At 40.2% G+C, this 14,935-nt stretch overlaps 1 pseudogene across 1 annotated transcript; it reads right to left on the reverse strand.

Moving 5' to 3' along the window:
* Positions 1 to 5,652: 5,652 nt before the first annotated feature.
* On the reverse strand, positions 5,653 to 14,935 carry LOC308372623 (myosin-4-like; annotated as a pseudogene). The gene is made up of 32 exons: positions 14,744 to 14,935; positions 14,502 to 14,645; positions 14,263 to 14,419; positions 14,130 to 14,157; positions 13,919 to 14,033; positions 13,729 to 13,821; positions 13,576 to 13,639; positions 13,385 to 13,483; positions 13,192 to 13,295; positions 12,935 to 13,073; positions 12,513 to 12,631; positions 11,831 to 11,980; positions 11,570 to 11,740; positions 11,177 to 11,477; positions 11,004 to 11,074; positions 10,811 to 10,898; positions 10,607 to 10,724; positions 10,396 to 10,519; positions 10,121 to 10,257; positions 9,519 to 9,774; positions 9,140 to 9,382; positions 8,872 to 9,048; positions 8,626 to 8,771; positions 8,423 to 8,513; positions 7,943 to 8,332; positions 7,278 to 7,404; positions 6,955 to 7,073; positions 6,664 to 6,860; positions 6,375 to 6,558; positions 6,137 to 6,302; positions 5,923 to 6,047; positions 5,653 to 5,845 (listed from the first exon to the last, which is right to left on the reverse strand). The product of its transcript is annotated as a myosin-4-like (transcript).

Here is a 14,935-nt window from a genome sequence, read left to right on the forward strand (position 1 = left end):
TACCTTATCTGGTCCATTTATGGTATTGACCTATTAATAGTATTAATATATTATATTAATATTGTTCTGCATTAAAATCTGAGACAATTTTAAGGAGTGAAATTATTAGTCTGTAATATGGATTATCTGAGTGCATTCCATCAAGCAATAAGGGAAACTCTGATGTTTATTGTAGTTGTACATTTGTGCAATTTAGTGTATATTCCATTGGCCCCTTCAGTTAAACATACAGCTCAAGTAACATGATGCTTTTACTCACCACTATCTTCAACAGTAAGCAAAAGAAAGAAAAATGTACAGAAGCACTTTAACCCTGTACTAGTTTTCATTTTGTAATGTTATACATTGTTGTTAGTCAGATGTTTCACTGCTGTTTTGATTGGTTATCGAAAAGGACACAATCCATTTATGTAGGCCTGCATAATCTCTAATTGATAAAAAAGGATACAAGAATTACCCTTACAACTTTTTATACCACACAAACAGGTAGCGTGTTTGAAAAAGCCTTTTTTGGCAGGGGCAGAGCAACTACATTTCATTCCGATGATGGAGAACGTGCACTGGTGGTGTACTGTGACATGTGAGTTATAATCTCCATCAAATCTTGTATACTTATCCACATTTTTGGGTTGACCAACAAAAAAACAAAAAAAACGTTTTCAATTGATTTAAGAGAAAAACACCTTCAATTCACTCTTACCGCCTCATGTTGTTTATGATGTGTAGCACAAGTTTGTGCTTCCATCTGAGCTCTTGAAATATTTAATAAATCACATCATGATGTTTAGAGTGTCGTTACATTTAATTTACTCTGCAATGGTGAATGGCACCTGTTCAATGTGGTATTCTTGCTATTCACACTATTTATATTTAACTCACTGCCAACTGCTATTCACACCATTTGTGTAAATGTTAGTGTAGCAGCTGTCTGGGGCCAGTATTAGAAAAAGCACTAAACATCTACCTAGATTCGAAGGAGAGGTAGGCCTAAGACAAAGTCAAGTCAAAGTCAAAGTCAAAGTGTTTATTGTCACATGAACCAAATAACTTAGCGTCATCAGAGCAGTGAAATTCTTATGACCTGACTGGCAACATCTAAGCAGTAGACGGGCATGACACGATACAAAAATTACCATATGACGAAAGCATGGAGGTACAAGCCCTCCCGGAAGCCATATAGAATGCATTGAGAGCCCTGTTTTGTGAAAAAAATGGATTTAACATGAGAGTCAATGGGAGAGTTCTTGGACGATTTCCATTTCGCCCCAGATCGCCCTAAAAAGGGGCAGGGCCATTTGAAGCACAACTTTTGCTTAACTGTTGGCTGACTGTTGCCCGTTGGCAGTGCATCGCCCAAATCGCCCTTATGGACGAGCCACCCCTGGTCATACCTGTTGGTGAATCTTCCACAACCATCAAAACAATCCAAAAACAGGTCAATAAAATCATGACTGACATTACTGGGTTAAAGTGTTAAACTTCAATCAAAATGTGAACCCTCTTCACAAAAAAAAAAAATTGTTTTAGCATCAAGATCGATTGTTTTAACATCAAGGTAAGATTTCAAAGTGTACGCATCCATGTACAGTACAACAGTACAGTACAAATGTTATTTTAGATATCAGAATACAGATGTTTTATTACAATTGTATTACAATTGCAACAGATTCAGCTGTAAACAGATAAAGAATGTGAAGGTTTCACCCTTTTCCACTTCATCCATGCTGTGTGAGTGTGCATCTGTGAGTGAGTGTTCAAAGGACATTTGTATCTTGTGAGTGTTGAGTTGACAAGTTATATTTACACGGCACCGGTCATATTTCAGTGTCATTATTCAGTATATGAACATATCTGTTACACATGACTGTTATGTTGCGTGTGAATTGTGACTTTGATGGGGTGTGGAGGAGAGCAGTTAATTAACTGAAATTCCCAGGGTGTACACTTTTGGCATACTACTCTAGTGTAAATTCTCCATCGATGTATTATGCTCTGTCTGCTACTTAAAGTGGACCAGTTATCACTGGAGCATATCTTTCAAATGGGAGTGGAAGTTTCCACGCGGGTTTCCATCTGTTGACTCCTTTGGTGTATTCTGGATGGGGAGGCGAATCAATGTTCTATGGTTTATTTACAAATAAATAGTATGGAGAGCCAATTATCCTTGCATGTCACACTTGTAACACTGATTACTCTGCCATGCTTCGCAAAATAGTAGTAGGCCTCTGGTATCCTCTCTGGTATGTTCATTCCATGGATACTGTTAATCCTGCACACCTATATATTTATGATCACTGCCAGATAACATGCTTAAATGGGAAGGAGTGCCATTTTCATGGTTATTTTAGGCACACGCTATGAGTCATGACAGCAGCACGTGATCGTGTGTAATTCTCATACGCGTCAGTACGAATATGCCTACTGTTGCAAAGCAACCTGGCAACACAAGATATTGAGGAGAAACACTCTTTGGCCAGTAAACTAAGCTTGAGCCTTTAGGATATGTTGGACATTAAACAAACTAAATATTGCTGCAGTGCTGTTGAAGGCCTGTTGAAGTCAAAACTCATAGGCTACATCTGACGGCTTATAAAAAGCAGTCATTATATATTGAGTTATGAAAGTTATATATTCTTCATATAAATTATATAACTTTCAATAATAATGTTTGCTGTAATGACTCAATGCAGCTGGCCTTCATTGATAACTGTGCTGAGCAGTCCTTTACGGTGCCAGTGTGGTTAGTACATCATTTCCTGTTTATTTATCTCTGGAAAATCTGTGTGTCTTTACACACCTACTGTGAGGCACATTGTGTTACCTCCTGGTATGAGATGTGCAGTACAAATACAGTTTGATTTGATTGATGGCCAGCATTTGTTTTGCAGTTTTTCATTTGTCATACAGGCTGAACATAGCATAACCATAGCAACCTAGCTTTAAAAAAGTAATGAAACCGAATTATATCTGACCCAGGTGGGAGAAAATAATGTGCTGATCAATATTTAATACATCAATCTTGTATGTGTTTATCATTCTTGTATATCAAGGCATAGCGGTTGTTCACTCCACAAAAATGAAATAAAATGAATGTATGAACTCACAAACACATAATCAGATTATTGCTCCAGAAGTTAAGTATTTATTAAGTATTAAGTAGTAGCCTATGCGCTGTCACAAGTCGACAGTGTCAAGTTTCCAGAGGAATTACTCTGCAGATTCTTTCCCCTTTGAAAGACAGAACACAAAGAAAGAGGCATGTGTAAATATATCATATAATAAATCAAGCCTAACAGGATAATTGTGTTAAATTTCTATTTGCAACTATGTTCTATTTCTATTTGCAGTAGATACTTTCTCTTCTTTCCACAAGCATGTTAAAAGGAGGTCTAGACATCCATGCGTTTTAGTCTATAAGTTTAGCCGTTGATTAGAGAATTAGAGAATTGTAAAATTAGACGATAATAAAACTTTTGGGTTCGAAATGTATTCCTTGAATGTTATTTCACACCCGTGAGAAGATTTCCCATTTGTTTATGGAGAACGGACAAGTCAATTATATTAGCCTAGGCTTATGTGGTAGAGATGCAAACTTAAAGTGCAGTTATTGGCTTATTATGTGAAGCTATTATGAAAAAGGTTTGCTTCTAGGCATATGTCTACAATAATAATTGCTAGGCCTTATACATCCTCCGCCATATCATAATTGCATGCGTTAACTAAACAGCAAATAAGCAGGGCCAACTAGCGGTATTTACCGAAAAACCTACAGAAGAAATATTACATTTTTACCTTTCCACCATCGCGGGTCTTGGACCTGAGCTTGTTGACCTGGGACTCAGCAATGTCAGCACGCTCCTCAGCCTCCTCCAGCTCATGCTGAACCTTCCTGACCTTGGACAAGTGGGCATTGGCCTGTTCCTCCTTTGGAAGTGTGTGGGGAGACAAGACTCTTAACCTAAATTCTTAACCTAGACTCTTTACTTAAATTCCTAACTTATACTCTTAACTTAAACGTTCTGTTAAGTGAAAAAAAAACAGTTTTTAAGAACAGAACTCTTTAAAAATATGTTTCTGTGAACAGAATGATAAATATTGATAATGTACTTTAGACTAGGCGAAAACATTTTGCTTAAGCAAAAGAAAACAAAATAGACTACTTACAGCCTCCTCAGCCTGCCTCTTGTAGGCCTTAACTTTCAGCTGCAGCTTGTCAACCAGATCCTGGAGTCTGTTGACATTCTTCTTGTCCTCCTCAGTCTGAAGTGAAAATGGAAATATAGAAGTCTGAAAAGCAATCTCCTCTTTACGGGATATGAAAAAGTTCCAATTTCAGGATAGGGCATCACAATTATGGATAAAATGTCACAGTTAACAGATAGAAACTTGCAAATGTGACATAATTGTCACAATTGCAAATATGTGGCATCTTAATAAATTACCTGGTAGGTGAGCTCCTTGACCCTCCTCTCGTATTTGCGTACTCCCTTGACAGCATCAACACCACGTCTCTGTTCACCCTCAACCTCACCTTCCAGTTCACGAACCTTAATGTGGGGAATATTTTCCATTTTAGTGTTTTAGTATTATCCATAGCACATTTTTATTTATATGTATATATATTGTGGATGTTGGTGGTACAGTGATATGTGTCTTCACATTTGATACACTGCTGTATGCCCTTCTTATTTTTTGGGGATAAAAGTGTCTACTTAATACCAGACCTTAACCTTCACATAAATATCTACATAATATACCACATACAGCTCTCCTGCTTGTTGCATACCCTGGCCTCCAGTTTCTGGAGTTGTTTCTTGCCACCCTTCATGGCCAGATTTTCAGCCTCATCCAGGCGGTGTTGCAGATCCTTCACGGTGACCTCCAGGTTCTTCTTCATCCTCTCCAGATGAGCACTGGTGTCCTGCTCCTTCTTCAGCTCCTCTGCCATCATGGCAGCCTAGATGATGATAAGGTTTTCATATTAGAAAATAACACATTCTCAAAATTTGAACAGAATTATCATTTGGAAAGAAGTGCAACATTGCTTACATCAGTGATGGCTTTCTTGGCCTTCTCTTCAGCATTCCTTGCCTCCAGGACAGTATCCTCAACTTCGCTTTGGATCTGAACCAGGTCAACCTCCAACTTCTTCTTGGTGTTAAGCAGACTTGTGTTCTAGGGTTAAGGTATAAATCCGTATTATACATTAAGTGGTGAAAATGATGATGTAATTGCAGTCCAAGAACCTTTACTTCTCTCTACCTGAGAGTGCAGGAGGCCAACACGCTCACTGGCATCAATCAGCTCCTGCTCAGCCACTTTGCGGCTTCTCTCTGTCTGCTCCAGGGCAGCTCTAAGCTCCTCAATCTCAGCCACCATCAGGGTGTTCCTGCGCTCCACCATGGCAGCCTGCTCCTTCATGTCCTCCTGTCCTCTGACAGCATCATCAAGGTGCAGCTGGGCATCCTATAAGAGGGACGATGTCAGGATTGTGTCATGGTGCATTACAGGAACAATGATGAAATGAATTACTTACCTTGAGCTGACCCTGGATTGTCCTCAGTTGTTTCTGGGACTCAGCAGCCTGGCGGTTGGCGTGGCTCAACTGAATCTCCATCTCGTTGAGGTCTCCCTCCATCTTCTTCTTAATTCTCAGGGCATCATTCCGGCTCCTGACCTCAGTGTCCAGGGAGCTCTGCATGGAGTCAGTCACCCTCTGGCTGTTCCTCTTGATCTGCTCCATCTCCTCATCCTTCTCTGCAAGCTTCCTGTCAACCTCACCCTTGACCTGGTTCAGCTCAAGCTGGACACGGAGAATCTTGGATTCTTCATGTTCTAGAGTTCCCTGTTTCGATTAAATACGTAAGCATTTTCCAGCCATCTATTACTGAATCATAGCTTACTTTTTGTTGTTTTATTTACCTCAGATTCTTCCAAGGCATTCTGGATTTCTGCCTTCTCAGACTCAACAGTCTTCTTGGCCTTCTCCAGCTCATGAATGCTCTTCCCAGTCTCACCAAGTTGCTCACTAAGGTCTGAGATCTCCTCTGTAGAAGTACAGTTAGCACTTTATGTTCAAATTCAATAATATGATATACTATTAGGCACTTTTTTGCATTTTGTGATTTTGACTCACGTTGGAGGTTCTTGTTTTCCCTTTTCATTGTCTCCAGTTGGTCAAGAGACTCCTCATAGGAGTTCTTCATTTTGAACATCTCAGTGCTGAGAGAGCGAGCCTCTTTCTGGGTGCCCTCCAACTCTGCCTGGCCCTCCTCGTACTTTTGCTTCCATTCTGCCAGGACCTTTCAAAACATTTTCAGGTGAACCTCACATTCAACCATAAATGTTGTAAATGTTGTGTTTGAAAATATTACCTTGTCAAAGTTCCTCTGTTTCTTGTCAAGGTTGGCAGCCAGACCATTGGCTCTCTCCACATCAACCATGAGGTCCTCAACCTCACCCTGGAGTCTCTGCTTGGTCTTCTCCAGAGAAGCACACTTGGAGTTGACAGCTTCAATTTGCTCCTCAGCATCCTGCAGACGCTGAGCAAGCTTTTTCCTGATAAAGCAATACATTTGAGTGAGAGGACGCGATAGTTTTTTCCTGAGAAAATAACAGGTTTTAGTAAATAACTATGTGTTTCTTTGCCGTTTTGGTACATACTTGGACTCCTCAAGCTCTTCAGTGCGCTGGATAGCATCAGTTTCATACTTTGTCCTCCACTGAGCAACCTCGCCATTGGCCTTGGACATGCTACGCTGCAGCTCAGCCTTTGCCTCCTGCTCTTCCTCAAACTGCTCCCTCAGAAGGTCACAGTCGTGGCGTGCAGACTGAACAGCATGGGCCAAGGCATTCTTGGCCTGTTTGTGGAAAATGATTTGTGTTACTAAATAGATGTGCCTGATGCCCTTGGCTTAATAGTAAGTGGTGTGGTATTATATTCAGATTCATTACCTTGACCTCCTCTTCATTCAGCCTCTTCAGCTCATCAATTTGCTGAGTGAAAGCCTGTTTACTTCTGGTCAGCTGAGACACAAGAGCATCTTTCTCCTCTAGCTGGCGGCTGAATTCACCTGATGAAAGAGTTAAAGAATGAAGTGTTTAGCATATCTGAGCAATAAACAGATGAAAACTATAGAAAGATTAGAGAAATATGCTCTCTTTTTTAATACTTTTCAGGCTTGGCTCACCTAATTGAGATATGTTCTTGACATACAAAACATACAGTATAACATGAACAAGAAGGGGATAAATGTCTGACATTCTGTAAGTTTTACCATTTTCAGTCTGGAGTCTTGCTCTTTGAGCACTGAGGTCATTGAGCTGGCGAGCACCTTCCTCACTCTTGGCCTTCACCTCACTGAGCTGGTCCTCAAGGGTGCGACACATCTTCTCCAGATTTCCCTGTTAATGAAGAAGTGTGTTTAAGGTTGTAGTTACCGGGATGAATTTCTGGATACAGTGAGTGTAATAGGAACAAGACATATATTGTAGGATGCATCATTGACGAATCTGGCTTCAGCGGCATGGGCTGGTTTTAGTGAGGAGAAGTTGAGTATTAGGATGGGTTTTTGTCCTAGATGCACTGGCCTTGTGGAGGAACTAGTCTACTAGGCAAACCATGAAAGTGGGAAAATTATGACATGATCAAGTGGATGAATATTCGATTGTATACGGGGGGCACTGTGGAGCAAGCAGCAGCCATGACCATATACAGGCTACAGACCATATACGCCCACCTTCACTGTCTGATTAAAAATGTGATTGTATATGCGCATACTACCAACTTGTCAAAACTGTTTAAAGCAATTATTACCATTTTACTTCACAACAGTTAATAACCAGTTGTTTACAAGAGTTTGTACATTCAGACATTTTGCATCATTGTTTGCAGTAAGATATTGTTTGTAAGCTAGAACACAAAGGTATACATGTCACAAACCTTAGTTTTAGAAACTGCCTCCATGTTGCTGGAGAGATCATCAATCTCCATCTTGAATTCACTCTTCTCCTTCTCAAGCTTCTGCTTGACACGCTGGAGGTTGTCGATCTGCTCTCCCAGCTCGGCCACGCTATCAGCCTGCTTCTTGCGGAGAGCAGCAGCAGTTGCTTCATGCTGCAGAGTAGTCTCTTCAAGATCACGACGCAGCTTCTGGAACTCAGCCTCACGCTTCTTGTTCATCTCAATTTGAGCAGCAGTGGCACCACCAGCCTCCTCAAGCCTCTCACTGATCTCCTCAAGTTCCCTGGAGAGATCAGCTCTCTGCTTCTCAACCTTAGCACGAGCTGCACGCTCAGCCTCAATCTCTTCTTCCAATTCTTCAATGCGGGCCTATTGGTTGTTAAAAAGAAATCAGTGATTCTAAGACAGAACATGCAGATGATAATAAACACTATTCGGTACTGAAGATGTGAAACAAACCTGAAGCTCCTTGATCTTTTTCTGGTGCTGAGCACCCATTGATTGTTCATCCTCAATCTTGCTAAGGAGCTGGCTTGTTTCAAAGTCCTTCCTGTTTAATTGTAATTTCAAATAGTTGTTAACTGCTGCTTGTACAAAAAAAGGACTAAAAATAGAGTACATGTTTGCATGAATCATTAGTTGCTAATATAATTCTACATTACTTCTTCAGCTTCTCATCAGACTGCTGCTTGTCATTCTCCAGATCCATGACATTCTCCTGGGACAGTTTCAGGTCACCCTCAAGCTTTCTCTTGGCTCTCTCAAGGTCCATGCGGAGCTTCTTTTCTTGCTCTAGGGAACCCTCAAGCTGTGAATTCAAAGTTTGTGATTCAAAGCAGTTAATGCCAGAGGTAATAAGGGAGCAATACAGATGTGATTCCTTTATACTTTATCAATTTCTAACTCACATCATCCACTTGTTGTTCAAGCTTAGTCTTGGCTTTGGTCAGAGAATTGACTTTGTCTTCCTCTGCCTGAAGATCATCAAGAGTCTGCTGATGGGCCTCTTGGAGGGCTTTCTTCTCTTTTGTTAGCTTACCAATGGACTCATCTTGAGCAGCCATCTCTTCAGTCAGGTTTTTAACCTGTACATTTAAATTGACACGTCAAAATCAAGTGAAATTAAAATTACTCACTGTATGCATATTTTCGACCTGTGTTGCAATGTGTCCAAACCTTGTTCTCAGTGGCATGTTTCTCCTTCTCCACTTTAGCCAAAGTAAGCTCCAGATCATCAATGTCCTTCTTGAGCTCAGAGCACTCATCCTCCAGTTTCCTCTTCTTGGTAGTCAGCTCAGCATTGATTTCCTCTTCATCTTCCAGTCTTTCGGTCGTCTCCTTAAGTTTGGCCTCAAGCTGGATCTTACTCTTGATCAGACCCTCACACCTCTCCTCAGCATCCGTGAGAGTATCAGATCCCTACAATTAGTAAGTAGTCAGAGTCAGAACCTTGTTTGTGAATATGTGATACCTAAAGATGTAAAATAGTACCACCAGCAATAATTAGCGATGATGAGTTGATTACCCATATTATCATTAACATTGATACACTTACAGATGACACTTGCATATGCAGGTCATTCCTTTCTTGGACCAGAGCCACCATCTTTTCCTCAAGTTCCTTCTTCCTGGCTTCAGCCTTTACCAGATTCTCTTTACATTTAATAAAGTCCTCCTTCATGTTAGCAAGCTCCTTCTCTGTCTCAGCGCTCTTTAGAAGAGGCTTGATCTTGTAATAAACCTTCATCCATGGCCAGTGCTTGACATTCATGAATGAGCGCACGTTGTACTGGATGGTGTAGACCGCATCCCTGCAAAATAATTCATTTGTTGACAAATAAAACATTTAGCGATAAGCAATGAGATTTACATTATTGCTACGGATCTGTGTCAATAGTGGCTTAATGGTGTGATGTGCTATTGTAAGTGTACCGATGTTCCAGCAGTTAGTACCGCTGTCTTCCAAGCTGTTATCCTAGGTTCAATTCCTGCCATGCCCAATTTCTTTTAATTGATTATGATTGGTGACTTGAATGAATTTATGATGTCACATAGTTATTGACTAAACATGCGGCCTACGCTGACTAAGCTGCGTGAGTTAAAGCCAATACAGCTTATACAATATCTTACAATTTTATTTCACTAAATGAAATGTACCTCGTTTCCGTCATCTTCACAAACTCTCTCCTCATAAGATAACCACGGCAGAGAGCCTGAGTTCCTGTGACCAGGGAAGCCAGTTTCTCATCTCGCAGCTCCTCAAGGGTACCCAGCAGACCAGCTTTGAAGAACACCTGAGAGAGTGAATGATGATGTATTTGCATATGCTTTCTCTGGGCTCATGGTGGGTCATCAAGAATGTTTCTCTTGTTTCATGTGTTTCATTTAATTTGAATGTCTGATGATGTCAAATCCATCTGAAAATTCTTTACCTTAGTGTGTCCAAACTTATACTGGGTGTGGTCAACATCGATGGATCCCAAGAGCTTCTCAGAAGCCTTCTTGTTATCAATGAACTGACCTTCAGGGATAACACCAGCATTCAGCACTTTGTATCTGGCATAAAAAAAAACATATATTATTTTCCCTTGTCTTAATTCAGTATTGAATATTTGTAATACTTTATTTGCTTTCTTAATTCACCTCTGCTTGAAGTCAGCATACATGACTCTGCTTGGGAAACCCTTTCTACAGATTCTGATGCCCTCCAGTACACCATTACACCTGAGCTGGTGGATGACCAGGAAGTTCTGCATATAACCTGTGAAAATACGGAGGTGTAAAATATTCAAGGAAATACAAGGTGTTGAATAATGGACCTGTCTTAATTTACTAAAAGCCATTTACCTGGTTTCTTAATTTCATTTGGAATCAGACAACGCACAAAGTGAGGATGGGTGGCCCTCAGGTTTGTCATCAGTTTACCTAAATTCTCCTGTTGAGACAATAATGTATACAATTTGAATCATACAGTTCATTGTGCTGGGACAATTATTGATTGATTGATTGATCATTTTCTTCTTGATATTAAAACACATACCCTGAACTGTGAGGACACAGTCTGCATGGAGCCACCCTTCTTCTTACCACCCTTCTTAGCGCCACCACTCTCTTTTGACATACAAATAATGAATCGGATAATTGAGTTATTTACATAGAATCTAATATAATTACTATTTGTGTATTAGCTTTTTGACTTGAACTGGTTATTACCCTCAACAACAGGTGGGTACAGGACAGGCAAAAGTTTGACCGATGACTTTTGGTACAGCTGCACAACAGAGTCGTTCAGTGGATCCTTGTTCTTGTCCAACCATCCAGTAACATTGTAGTCCACAGTGCCGGCATAGTGCACCAGGGAGAAGTGAGCTTCAGCTTTGCCTTTGGCAGGCTTGGGCTTCTCAAAGGCTGCGTTCTTGCCAAGATGCTGGGCATACAGCTTGTCCTTGAAGGTGGTGTCAGAGGCCTTGGGGACAATGCACTCCTCTTCAAGGATGGCAAAGATACCCATGGGCTGTTGAAAAATAAGATTGCTTAGTTATAAAAGTGGACATCATGAAACTATACAAATCTACCACTGTGCTAGCTGGATTGATTGAAACTGACCCTTTCAATCAGCTCAATGCAGGCAGCCAAGTCCATGCCAAAGTCAATGAACGCCCAAACAATGCCCTCTTTCTTGTACTCCTCTTGCTCCAGGACAAACATGGTGTGGTTGAAGAACTGTTGCAGTTTTTCATTGGTGAAGTTGATACACAGCTGCTCCATGCTGTTGTACTGTGTTGGATACATATTCAAACATTATTGAGAGTGGCCCCGTAAGTTACTAGAAACAAATAGTGAAGAATCTCATAATTTTGTCCTCACATCAAAAATCTCAAATCCAGCAATGTCGAGCACACCAATGTAGAACTGACTTCCCTTCTTGGTGTCCAGCATCTCGTTGATACGAACGACCATCCACAAGAACATCCTCTCATAGATAGACTTGCACAAGGCTGACACTGAGTTGTTGACCTAAAACAATATGTAAGAATTACTACTTACTTATTATGATGATGAGAAAAAGCAGGGTTTACACTGTCATGGAAATCCTGGAAAAGTCATGGAGTTTTAAAATCCCATTTTTCAGGGCTAGGAAAGTCATGGAATTCAGTCAAGTCTCTGAAAGTTCTGGAAAAGTCAAGTTTTGTTGAATGTAGGTGTAATGAAATTAATTATGTTGTTGTACTCTTCCATGGATAATGGTTTTGTTGTGCCTGATGCAGTCTCTACTTGAATTGACATAGTCTAATAGAAAAGTAATGGAAAAGGTTGTTATTTACTTTTCTAGTTTAGGCCCATTCTCTGCTGTAAAGTATATCATTCTGTGTATTTATTAGCTTGTTAAGATTCATGGAGATTTAATTAAAGGTCCTTGAAAAGTTTTGAAATGTTGTCAATAAAAACGGCTGTGAACCCTGAGAAAGAAAATACTAGCAGTAAAATTATTTTCAAACAATGTCAAAATCCTTGTGGTCTTTAGTCAACCTTGTAGTATGTGAGATACCTGTGGCACAGTCTGACTCTTGGTGACAAACTCAGTTCCGACTTTCACCCTTGGGTTACACAGACCCTTCAGCATATCAGCAGAGTTCAGGCCCAGGAGGTAAGCGACTTTGTCAGCATCTTAAAACAACAAAGCCTTTAAGTGAGTTATTTACATTAATTAATTTTACCCAGGAAAGTCTTTCTTAACCTAAATTGAGACGCCACTAAAAATATCTAATGAATGACATAGTATATACATTTAGAGGCTTCTGTTGTAAGTAATAAATATAATATATGAATGACTTTGATCAGAGGAAAATAAAACTTGAAGTTAATAATATACATGCTGATCTATCTTTTAATGAAATTACTTCAATAAATAAGACTACCTTGTAGTTATTACTAGAACTGACCAAAGGTCAGTAGAGTTTTTAAACCTACCCTCAGTGCCCTCAGGCTCAGCCTGCTCCTCACGCTGCTTATTCTTGAATTTCATATTGCCATGATGGAGCACAGCACCAGTCAGTTTCCAAATGGTGACTTTCTCCTCTGCAGTGAAACCCAGGATGTCAATGGCATCCTGCAATTACATGCATAAATACATTTTAAGCACATCATTATTTTGAATCACTAGTTTTTTAAAGAATGTCATTCTCATTGTATTCATTGTCCAGAAGAAAATCTCATGGATATCTCACATCTGTGGCGTCCAATTCTTCTTTGTCATTAATGCTGGCCACAGTGATCTGACCCTGACTGCACATGGGAAAGTCATAGGGGTTGCTTGTGATGAGGCACATTTCTGTCGAGGAGGAAAACAATAATTTGTTGTTGCCAATTAATAATTGCATGTAATGTTTTTTGATTGTTGGTTGAAAATAATAACCCTACCAATCAGCTCAGGCTTGTGGTTGGTCATCATCTGGAAGAAGATGTGGTAGCCTCTCTCATCAGGAAGCTGGAATGTCACTCTAGACTTTTCCAGCAGGTCTAATTAGGAGGGGAAGAATATATTTTGACTTGAAAAAATTAAGGCTGCAATAATGTACATTTTTTAATATACACAGGATAATTATACTTACAAGTCTCAATATCAGCTTTAGCCAGTTTTCCAGTTGCGCCAAAGTGAATTCTGATAAATTTTCCCTGTTTTAGACAGAATTATATCCTAAGAAATTGTATCTTATTAATAACCACAGAACTGAGGCCAGAGTTGAAATAAGAAGTTAACTTACAAAACGGGAAGAATTGTCATTCCTCACAGTCTTGGCATTACCATAAGCCTCCAACAGTGGGTTAGCAGCAATAATCTGGTCTTCAAGAGAGCCCTGCGAGTGGAATAAACATCCAAGGAATATGTTGTTATGAAGAGAATGTTTGTGTTGCTTTATGATAATTAGCACATACATGTGTAAGGGGTCTGACCTGCATCTTTCCAGGCACTGCCTCCTTTTTCTTGTCACCACCAGCCACTGCAATTGTTGCAAAGTACTGGATGACACGTTTGGTGTTCACAGTCTTGCCAGCACCAGATTCTCCGCTAGATTAAACATAAAATATTTCAGATCAGAATTGTTTGTGCCGTAGGGTTACATAGAAGATAATGCAAAGTTTTAAGTCATGCATTGACACTTACGTAATCAGAACAGACTGGTTCTCCCTGTCTGTGGGACAAATGCAATTTTAGATTAATCCCTTTTTTGAATTAGTTCATGAACAAATATCTTATTAAATCGTATTATTTAGTGGCTTTAAAATTGAATGCTTACCTTGGAGCATGAACTGGAAAGCATTGTCAGAGACAGAGAAAATGTGGGGTGGGGCTTCCACACGCTTCTTGCCTCTGTAGGCCTCCACCACTTCTTGGTCATACACAGGAAGCCACTTGTAGGGGTTCACAGTGGCACAGAAAAGTCCAGAGTAGGTCTAGAATGAGGAAATAAAGGGGATTGGTTTAACAGCTGTTTTTTTTAATATAGTCTCATCTCTAAGAAAGCATAAAGCTTACGTAGATCATCCATGCTGCGTAACGCTCTTTGAGGTTATACAGGACAGAGGCTTCATTGAGGTGGGTCATCATGGCCATGTCCTCAATCTTGTCATACTTGGGAGGATTCATGGGGTGGACATCCTCCTCCTTAACGACTCTTTCCTAAAACAAATGGACAATATAGAGAGATATAGTCAAGAAACGTTCTATTCAATGGAAATAGTCAATCATTTTCTTAACTAAGAGCCTTGCTAACTTACCTCCTTGGAGTCAAGCAGTTCAACGGTGACATTGGCACCATCTCTCTTCTTGATTGTAGCCTTCAGGTACAACTCCTCCTTGTCAATTACATAGCAAGCTGACTTTGCATCAAAGGGCTTGGTTTGGGCCTCAAGTCTCTCCTTCTCTGGCTTACGGAGGTAAATGCCAGCCTTGCCATAAGTGGCCATGTC

Source organism: Sprattus sprattus (genome assembly GCF_963457725.1).
Source record: "Sprattus sprattus genome assembly, chromosome: 11".
Taxonomy (NCBI): domain Eukaryota; kingdom Metazoa; phylum Chordata; class Actinopteri; order Clupeiformes; family Clupeidae; genus Sprattus; species Sprattus sprattus.